Source organism: Jaculus jaculus, chromosome 10 (assembly GCF_020740685.1).
Source record: "Jaculus jaculus isolate mJacJac1 chromosome 10, mJacJac1.mat.Y.cur, whole genome shotgun sequence".
NCBI classification, from domain to species: domain Eukaryota; kingdom Metazoa; phylum Chordata; class Mammalia; order Rodentia; family Dipodidae; genus Jaculus; species Jaculus jaculus.
In genome coordinates, this window is record NC_059111.1 from 62,875,844 (window position 1) to 62,887,313 (window position 11,470).

General features: G+C 37.5%; 1 long non-coding RNA gene across 1 annotated transcript; it reads left to right on the top strand.

Annotated features, from left to right (window-relative positions):
- The first annotated feature begins 797 nt into the window (after positions 1 to 797).
- LOC123463997 lies at positions 798 to 6,902 on the top strand. Its single transcript, XR_006639290.1, has 3 exons — positions 798 to 842; positions 3,564 to 3,619; positions 6,638 to 6,902. It is a non-coding gene; the product is annotated as an uncharacterized LOC123463997 (long non-coding RNA).
- Positions 6,903 to 11,470: the final 4,568 nt, after the last annotated feature.

Consider the following 11,470-nt stretch of genomic DNA (forward strand, 5'->3'; position numbering starts at 1 on the left):
TCTGAAACCATATTTCTCTTATTAAAATTTATTTGGGGTGTTTTCTTTTTTCTCCCTATAAAAAATTAAAATCATCTCATTCATTTGGTTGAACTTATCTTTCTATTTTAAGGATAATGCTACCAATAACCAAAAGCAACTACTGGAATAAAGATCTATCATATTCAAGTGCTAGGGATTATGCAGAGAAAGTAAAATATGGTCCATAATTTTTGGAAGTATCTGACAATCCACTCTTCCACTGGCTGCTATCAAATTTCAAGACCCTGCCAATGCACACCTCATCCTTTCATGCCCATAGACTCCAAGGGTCTCACTTTTACTGCATTGGCTCATGTAATCCTCATTAGCTCAAAAGTCTGAATTCTTGAATTTGCAAAGCTGCAGAAAATAGACAGGAATAGCACTTTGTACAATAAATAAGCAGAAAGACAGGAAGTTACCAGGCAGTCAGGTTTAGGACCAGCAGGCAACAAGATCCAGCTAATCTTACCAGGCCTGTCTATGAGGCTCATTATACCTTCATTACCATGTTAACATCATGAGGTCTCCATCCAGTGGGGAACTATAACAGGTGGATGTACATTCTAATTTGTATGCAAAGTTCTTCTCCAAAGAAAAATATGAATGTGCAAAATATTCCCCAGAAACATTAGTCAAACTCTACTTCATAAAACAAAATGTACATACTTACTTATAACTTTCCTGCTTATGAAGTAGCTTGCTGTAGTTCTTTTTTCTAATAAACTTCCATATTTCTTTCAACTAAAACTAGTCTGTTTGATTTATAACTATAGGAGATGAAGGATCCATCAGCCAGTGATGTTCACCATTTAAGTAAAGTAAGTCACATGCTTGTGAAGGTCCTGGGTATAATTCACTAGGTGTACTTCTTGAGACACAATTACTCTTTACTGGAAAAGTAAAATGACAACTTCAGTGACCACAGCATCTCCTACATACAGTGGTATGGCAAGATACAGGCATGCCAATTCTTAAGAAGCAAGAAATGGAAGGTAAGTAGAAATACATTGGTTCAAAGAAATTATCAAAGTTATCCAGGAATACTATACTCTGAATTACCTGATCAGGTTTAAAGGATTGGTGATAATCCTTTATGATTCTTTCTCTGAGCCAGAGCTTTCATTTGTGTCTTGAAAGGTCTTGGTCTTTCCCTCTCTGCTCTTGGTTTCAACTTCTTTTACCAATATTTTCTTGGTTTGCATGAAACATGGCATGTATATTAGTAATTCTACCAGGGCTGTTCCTTTCTAAAGTATGCCTGTGTCCTCCCAGGCCAAAGTGTCAGTGTTTCTGCTGGTATCGTTTTAAGAAACTTTATATCTCTTATTTACTTTTCACATCTTTACATTTATAGTCTAGTTTCTTTTATTATTTCTTTGACTTTTCATTCTTTTCCTTCCCAACTTCCATACTTAATGTGAGTTGTAGAAGTTACTGGTAGATCTGTGGACATGTTTTCTCTGAGAGAAGGTTTTTCTTATGTACAGAAATCACTTCCTTAATAGGTATAAGTTTACTTATATTTTATTTTTCTTATGCGAGCTTTAATAATTTGTATCTTTCAAGGGGATTGTTAGTGTAATTGTTTTCTAATTCATTGACATAAAATTGTTCATGGTATATTAAAGATCTCTGTATTAGATACTTTTCTTAAATTGTGGCCAAAATATATGACAGAAATAACTTAAGGGAGGAAAGGTTTATTGTGGCTAATGGTTTTGGAGGGTAGAATCCATCATAGCAGGAAAGTCATGGTGAGTAGATCAGCCCATGGCAGACAAAGTTTGGCAGCTTTCTGCCTAACTTTACAGACTAGGAAGTAGAGTACAGACAGAAAGTAGCCCAGGTCAGTGTACTCCCAACAACCTGCTCCTCAACCCCAGACCTGCATCCCCAGCTAGGCCTCGTATTATATGGATTCCGCAAATTCCCAAAGCTGTACCAGCTGGGGACTAAGTGTTGAAACACATGAGACTGTGACGGGTAGTTCATATGAAAGCCACAAAAATCTATGATTTCCTTTTTTTCCCCATGCCTACTATTTAACTATGATTTGATTTTCTTGTTTTATGACCAGATTTTTTTCAATATTTCCAAAGAATAATCATGATTTTACTACTTTCCTCTGGCTTACTTTCTGTTATCAGTTTCATTAATATATGCATTATTTCCTCTGCTTTCTATAAATATTTCTAATTTTTGTGTTATTTCTTCTTTGGGCAACAAGTCACTGAACTCTGTAAACTTTTCTACATGTATAATTTTGCAGTTTAATTTCATTTGGGTCAAAGAGTATAAAAATGTTCAATGTTTTCAAATATGTTAAGATTTATTTTGAAACCTATCCCATGAGTATATCTTCATGTATATTTTATAAATACACAAAGAGGATATATCCTCAACTATTTGGTGCCATGATGTATATAAATGATAGTAGCATGGTTAAAAATAAAATTAGAACTAAAAATTTCATTAATTCAAAGGAAAAGTTAACTAGAATTATATTAACTATAGAAATAACATTCATTTTAAAATCTTATATGCACTTAAATCAATCAGTGACAAAGAAATAATAGCATATTAAGAAAACAACTAGAAATGATACAAAAGTAGTAAACTAAGAAATATTATTAGAAATATATATATAGTTCAGAAAAAAGGAAATGCCATCTTTAAGGATATGAGACAAAAATTAACAACAGAAGAATAAAACAGGTAAATAGTCACTAATTTGGAACTGTAAACAAGTTTTAAAATGTGAAGACCTAATTTCTGATTACAGTGGTAGATAGGTAGTAGCCCTCTAACTTCCTGTAGAGAGAAATAATAAAATTGCACATCTGAAAACAAAACCAAAGATACAAGAAAACATCCAAAAGATGACAGCAGAGAATTTAATCTCAAATACCTAAAACTGGAGGAGGGGACAAAAATGTTGAGTTTGGCACCAAGTATAATGATTGTAATCCCAGCACGGGAGTGGCTGAGGTAGGAGAATCACTGAGAGCCTGAGATTAGCCTGAACTACAGAGAGAGTTCCAGGTCAGTCTGTACTAGAGTGAGATCCTGAAAAATAGTAAATACTAAAATTCAGTGTATTAAATACTCAAGTCACCAATGACCACTCTAGTATGCAAAAATGAAACAGATTCCAGGAGACGTGAAGGGAAGGCTAATTGTGACCATAAGGAAGTCTACATTTAAAATGTTGAGGCCTGAAGATATCACTACATTCATAGACAATGTCACAGTCCTCTAGGGCAAGAGACTTGGCCTATCTTACAGATATTTGTAGGAGGACTTGCTTTCCTTGGTGATTGATGAGTCCTGACCAAGTTAACTCTTTCATGAAATCTGTAGGTCTGGATTAAGGGGTCCCAAGCATTGAGCCCATACAGGAGAAAGGACTGCTTTCTGTCTTTCATTTCAATCCCCATTTCCACCATGTAGCACAGTAGGTAGTGTCAAAATGTCCAGCGTGAATCTGCTACAAAAGATATTTTCTACCTCCAATAGTTTTTCTTTCCATTTTCTTTTAGGCAGCCCTATTGAGATTGACATTGTCCATCTGAAGACTTCACTAGAAACAAGATTGGTGAGCTTCCCTTTGCCAACCCTGGGCAACCAGTGCTCTCACTCTTTACCTATTTGCTGCATGTGTTTGGCCAGATTTGTGGTGGAGGATAGAGGGGTGGGGGAGGTATAAGGGAAATGCTCAGAAGGCCAGAACCTCCTGAACCACAACTCCTTTGTTCCCCTTATCCTGATCACTTCCCAAATCAGCCTCCCCAGGAGACTTCATTCCCTCCGTGAAATACAGAGGATCCTAATGCTTTCTTCCCTGCCCATACCAGATCAGGGAATATCTTCAGGGATCAAGTACCTACTGCTGCTTGGGGAGGCCTGTACCTCTGTGCAATCAACAATGGAGAACTAGGCACAGTCAAAGTCCATTTTCCTTTCTCCAGGCCTCACCTGGCCCAGATGGAAGCCAAACTGGCTCTTTTAACCAAGAAACCTTCCTTTATCTAATTATTTTATGCCTTAACTACCTCCTTTGACCAAGCTTGGCAGCATACATACATGGTTTTAACTACCTCCTGTGTCCATGAGGCAAAGGCCCACATTTTGTCACTGGATAAGTGACAAACTTATGAGATCTATGCCCATAATGCATGGGAGATCCCTATCAGTGAAGATGTACTTCCTAAAACAGACCCTAAATGGACATTTGAGGATATAGGGAACCCTATAATTGCATGCTGACAGGTTTAACAGAAGTTATTTAAAAGGGAAGTGTTAAAACTGTTAATTATTCTAAACAGAAAGAAATAACTCAGGGGTCCATGTAGAACACAGGCCTATTTACTTATTATTGACTGAAGTTTGCATAGATATACCAACCTGGACCCAGAGACTCCTAAGGTCTTTGTTATTTTGTCAATTTCATCATCCATGTCTCCTTGGATGTCAGACAAAACTTCAAAACCTAAGTTAGGAGCCTCAAATCCCTTTTTCCTACATTAGTAGATATAGCTTTCCAGGGATTCAATAACCAGGAAGAGTCTTCAAGTACCAAGAAAAGGAAGGAAAGGAAACACAATCTGTTGGGCCTAAGACATGGGAGCAGCCATAATTATTTCCATGCCTATATCAGGACAACCCCAAGTACTTCTTCCTTGTGCAATCCCATCTTGCACATTAAAACTCAAGTCCATTAGACCTTCTTTCCTGCCCTGTCATGTCCCTCATCAGGCTTTCATAAGTGTGGCCAACCAGGGAATATTAGTCAAAATCTTCATATACTCACCACTTGGCCTGTTGCCTATGTTGCAAACAGGTGGGGTAAGGATTCATTCTATTCATACCCCACCAAGCAATAGGTATGTCAAACTCTTAGCCTTTTTGCTGGATTTCTAACATCTACCTTTGCAAATATCAGATCCTCCTTTTAGAAACCCCATAGTTTAGCATTAGGCTGTATCAAAGCCTAATCCCTGATATCTTACTGCCAGACCCAAGTTCCCACCACTTGTTCTAGAATTCCTGCTTAGAAATCATGGATCTCTTTAGTAATGCTAAATAATACTTCAGAACATCCTTCCCTTGGTCCTGCGGCCATGTGTTTCACTGGTGGTAGTAGTTGCATCTAGGATGGGATCTATGGACTCAGGAGTGTGCAGTTGCCTGCCTTTCAGAAATCATTGAATCTTCCCCTTTGCCAGGAAGTACCTCATCAGCACAAAACAGTTGAAGTTATCATCTTCCCCCATGTGGGTTGGGGCTAGTGGGAGGGAATATGAAACTTAGCATCTACATACCAACTCAGCCTGTGATTGGTAGTTCATGCTCATGGCACATTTGGAAAGAAAGAAGCCTCATAACAAGGCAAAATGCCCTAATCAAAAATGCCCCTAATATCATGGCTTTGCTGGAGACTGTCAAACTCTCAACACTGGTAAAAATTACCAAAAGAAAATTGCTCGTTGTCACTCATAAATAACCAAGCCAACAGACAGAGCTAAGCTGACCCATGGGTTCCATCTTCAGGCAGCCTTAATACCTGTCCCTATACTTCCTTGTCCCTACTATACTCTGAAGGAAATTCTGAGAGCATTAGCCAATAATTTAGCTCTTACCCTAAAGGGCTGGTTAACAGGACTGAGTTAATGTTGACTTTTAATGCCCAAGTCTTCGTGGTAGGAGATTCTAAACAGTCTCCATCTGGGAGCTAAGTCCCACTAGGACTTTATTGAGACTTTATTAACAGGTAAGAAAGTTTCCAAACCTTATAGCTGATATCTCTATCCTGTCCAAAATACCACTGCTGCATGAACCTAGAAGGAGCTCACCAAACTTCTCTATTCCTCTGGCCTATTGTGTGAGGAGTCTTGTCAGAAGATAGGCAGATAGATTCCCCAATATGCCCCTACAATAGGGACTCTTTGACACTTAGGCATCTTTGTTGACTCCCTCACTAGAGACATAGAAGTGTTTCCTGATAAGATTGAAAGGCCTCAGAAGTCATAATAGTACTCTTGAAGATAAAATTCATGTTTTTTACAACCAGATAATGGTCTAGCTTGAAAATAACCTATATAATTAGTAAAAAACCTTCAAATAATGCATTATTTACATGTCACATAGCACTAACAAACATCAGGAAAAATAAAGAGGATTGACTAAATATTAAAGCACTCCTTATTAAATTAATATAGGAGCCCAACAGTCCTAGCCAATACTTTGCTCAGTGGCACTTCCAAGGTCTCCTATCATCTACTCTTAAACTAGAATACATCTTGTCCCATTTCTGGTCCTATGTGAAAGGCCATTCATTCAGGTAGTTATTTTATAAAATCCCCAAACTCATTGCACAGTATGTGATATTCCTGGGGACTAAACATCAAATCCATTAATAATAAAGATTGGACTTATTCCAAGGAACAAGATAGTTGATAGAAGTGGTATTGAATAGTAAGTTGAGGAAGGCAGATATGATGTAAGAACTGTCAGTGGTAGCAGGAAAATAATCAACTAGAGACATAGGAGATCCCTAGACCAGACCTCTCCTCACTAACCTGAGTTTGGGTATATCTCAACATTTTACCCACAGGACAAAAATCTCCTGGAGCCCATCTGGACTGACTCCAACTGAGTCCTGGCAACTTTCACTACAGTTAAGCCTCATGGATTTTCTCCCTCAATCCAACTTTCCTGTTCTAGGCTCACTTCTCAGCCAGTCCAAGATTTACCAGCTCTGTCAATGATGAGCCCACCGGGGAGCTGCACTTACTGTTCAAGAAGACTTCAAGTGCTATAAATCCTGATTGCCGAGACACTTAACACTTATGGACCACGTTGTTGCTTCAAGCTCTCTTCTGCATGCTCACCACTTTTTTGATATTGTCCTTCAAAATTTTCCCTCTTACTTTCCTTCTAACACTGAAGATATCACCAGTTCCCAACTTAGAGAGTTCATCCTTGATCTGCTTCTTCAGGGTGATCTCATAGACTTTACTTGGGATGAAATAATACAGTTTCTAGAACTTTTTAAAAAATACCATCTTGTTTCTCTTTCAATAAAAATGGGCCTCATTCCTAGGTCTCTGCTTGATTATTTTCATATTAATACCAAAAGTCTTCTTTTTTAAAATTAATTTTTAGAAGTTTATACTCTTACATTCCTTCTTTCCTGTTCCCATTCCACTGAGGGCCCTCACCCATGGAGTTATTGATATTCACTGTGGGATCCTGGGGGAAACCATGTCTTAGGCTAATCCTACTCTATCTGAAGCTCTTACAGTCTTTTGCTCCTTCTTCCACTTTGTTCTTTGAGCCTTGGTGAGCACGTTAGAAATCTGATTTAGTGTTGAGTTCTCTGTAGCCTCTGTATTTCTGTTTTGATGAGATTTGAGTGACTGCAACAGTCTTACTTCTTTCCAGTTTTCCTCAACTCATGATATGATGCAACTTTTATCAGCCATCAAATGGCAGTTGGCATTGCCTCTGCTTCCCAAATGGCAGGGATCATCATATTATACCACATCTACTGAAAGGATCCAACTTAAATCAACAATACAGCCTTGCTTTGAATGGGAATCCTTCAATTCACAGGCACATAAAATGGCCCTACTAACTCCATTATATAATCCAATTACAGAATATTCTAGAAAGGCTGTCCAAGGTCAGTTCATGCTATTCTCCCATTTGGGACTCAATTATTTTTATTGTTAAGCTTGAACTTCATGTTCCAATCTGTATCAATGCTGAGAATGAAGAACATTTTTCTGAATTGCAGATGATACACTCTCTACCTCCTTCTATAATTGCACTCTTACTCTCCAAGGCAGTACCTGTCAATACACCAAATCAATCTGTAGTTAATTTCTACAAATATTGTTGCCCATATTGCTTGAGGTGAGGGATATCTAAAACAGAATTCCTATCTCCTGAATCCTGCCTTGACTTATTGCCACAGCAAGACTGGAAAATTCCATTTTCCCCTAATCATTGCTTACAAATCATTCTTCTTAATAACACATTTTTAGATAACAGCTGATTTTTTTCTGTGAATGCAAAATCTGCCATTCAGCTGTCCCATAGTCAGTCTACAAGCCCCTCAAAAGAGGACCAATAGGTAGTCTATTTTTTCTTGCCCCTTAAAGACCCCAATGGGACCATGTTCAGCTTTGCTACTTAGATATTAACATCTACCTCAACTGGACCAGCACCTGCACCCCAGCTTATAACAGATTGTTCCTTTTCTTTTCATCCTTAGTTCTTTTTGACTCAGCCTAACCCAAACCTGTTATTAATCCTTGTATTTGTGGGGCTGGCCATAAAAATGGCATTGGGTAAAGGGACAGCTGGTCTTAGCCTAGCATGGTCTGCCTAGAATACTTGTTCTGTGTAATTGAAGGGGTTTCAGTTATTTCAATGACTCTTGTGGCCCAATAGGAAGAGGCTGATTCATTATCATATGAAATCTTCTAAAACTACTATAAATTTACTAACTGCTCTTTGGTTCTAGAGAAGTAATGCTGCACCTATGTAAATAAAACAAGGATGGTTCTGGACATTGTACAAAGACTAAATCCAGGCTACCAAAATTGAAGAGGGAGCTCCCTAGAGCTGGTTGTATTGACAAGAAATATGGGGATGGCTCTTAGATAATTCTCTTTCCCAGACTACTTGTCACTCTCTGTTTCTTACATTTGACTCTTGCATTTTGAACTTACCTTGCAAGTTTGTCTTCTCTAGGATCAAATAATTCCAAGTCCAGATGATATTTTAACATGGATTCCAGACAATACCAGGTAACATTCCATTTCTCATAACCTTTCTAAAACAAGCCACCAGGTGTTTTTGATGCCAGCTATTCCTAATTGCCCCTCTCATGACTGCTCCCTGTAGTCCTCCAGAAAATCAGTAATGGTAGGTAGGAATGGTAAAAGGACTCCAGTCAACTTTAAGAAGTTCCAGAAAGAGACTTTCACAGTAATACCAAAGATTGAACTTTCTGCTTTGTCAGGGATACATGTACAGGAACAAACAGGTCTGAAGGACACTGAGTGTGATGGTAGACATTCCCTAGAGGATAGCACCTTACTGCTTATAACAACCACACACAACCATAATCTTGTGCCCTAGAGATGCTGTCCTAGAAGCCCCGCTCCTGCTCAGTCTCAAATATAAGCTAATTATAACTACTATGTTTCAGTCCATCATTTGCATAGTAGGACCCCCCCTCCAAGGTAGCACCTAATTTAAAAATAGCTACAGTCTATGATCTCATGGTAGGCATGTCTTTAACCACTGTTCTGCCTGTGGCTCCACTGAAGTGTATTCAATAACTTTTTCCTATTCTGTGACTTGTGTGAATTCTTTTACTTCCCTTCCATAACTCTTACCTACCGCAGTTTTCTTTTGTGGAGCTGATACTAATTTATAATTAGTTTTTTATTTATGCACTGTATATCTTTCTGAAATATTATTTATTTATTTATTTATGAGAGACAGAGAAAGGCAGAGGTAGAGAGAAGGAGAGAGAGAGAAAGAGAGAGGGGGAGAGAGAGAATGGGTATGCCAGGGCATCCAGCCACTGCAAATGAATTCCAGATGCATGTGCCATCTTGTGCATCTGGCTTATGTGGTTCCTAGGGAATTGAGCCTAGGTCCTTTGGCTTTGAAGGCAAGTGCCTTAACTGCTAAGCCATATCTCTAGTCCTGTACACTATATACCTTTATGTTTCTTATACCTGACCAATATTACATAGTTTATAATATTAAAACTCTTAATTTTAGGTGTGTCTATTGGTGGATTAATTTGATACTATTTTTATGGTCAAAGTTTTATCCATAATAATTCTTTGAACTCCCAGTTCTTTGTCAATAAAACATAGTACTGGTTCTTTTTTCAAAATAACATGAAGAGCTTTTAGAGATATACAAGGTAGAACTTGTTTCCTTTATTTGAACCAAACATAGAATTCTGGATAAATGTATCATATTAGTACATTTGAAGTCTTATTGGTGGTGGCAGATGATTTGATCAAAGCTAGATTATATAGTCGTACTTAAGTAGCTATTGCTTTTAATCAGAGTTAAACAGAAGCAAATGACAATCTCATTTATATTCAGAACAAAATAAAGGAAATTAGTTCTCATCTAAAACTTCAGGAAATTAAGCCAAGTAATTATTATGGGGATCGGGACAAAGCATCAGCCCAGTCTTCTCCAGTAGTCCTTCTGCATAATTATTCTGATCTAGAGTGATAACTGAGCTACAGACACAAATACATCTTGGGGAAAACAAGCTTTAATTAGTTTGTGGTTTATTTTGGCTCTTAATTCTGAAAATGTAACAATTTGTATTTTCAAATTTCAAATCATACTTATCTGTATAGAAATTGCAATCAATATAGGTCTCCATTCATTATACTTTTTCTTTTCTGTACAGCCCACATAAAATTTACTTTTGCCTTATTTAGTAAATCAAAAAGTTATTCAGTATGTTTCAAAAAATTGCAGTGTAAACAATTGTTTTAATCATTTAAAGTAAAGCATTTCCCTTAAAGGATCAGATAAAGCTATGTCACTAATTGTTAAAAATCTAAAAACACTCTGGAGAGATTGCTCAGCAGTTAAGGTACTTGCCTACAAAGCCTAATGACCCTGGTTCAATTCCCCAGTACCCACATAAAGCCAGATGATGCATGTATATGGAGTTTGTTTGCAGTAGCTGGAGGCCATGGAATACCCATATTCTCCTTCTCCTTCTCTTTCTCTTTCTCTTTCTCTATCTCTTTCCTTCTCTTCCTTGCAAACAAATAAATATCAAACAAAGAATCAAACCCAAGGTAATACTTTTGTTTATACTGCTTGGTATTCCTTAAAAATATTTTGATTTTTTTCTGAATTCTGTTTCCTTTATTGCCATTAATATATATATATATATATATATATATATATATATATATATATATATATATAATATATTATATGGAGAGAGGGAGAGAAAGAGAGAGAGAGAGAGAGAGAGAGAGAGAGAGAGAGAGAGAAAATGCGCATGCCAGGGCGTCCAGCCACTGCAAACAAACTCCAGATGCATGCGCCACCTTGTGCATCTGGCTTATGTGGGTACTGGACAATCCAAACTGGGTCCTTTGGCTTTTCAGGCAAATGCCTTAACTGCTAAGCCATCTCTCCAGCCCCAAATTAACATCTTTATTAATTTTATCATTATGTATTAGGGACCTATACAGATTTTACTGATTATAAGATAACTATGATTGTTCTCTGTTTCAATCTAGCTTTTCACACATTTTCTGATACTTACTCAGTGCCATAGAAAGCCAAATTGTTCTATTTCTTTACTGAGATAGGACCAGTTTGACCAGTGATTCTCAATTGTTTGCTTTAAATCCTGGAGAGTCTATACCATCAC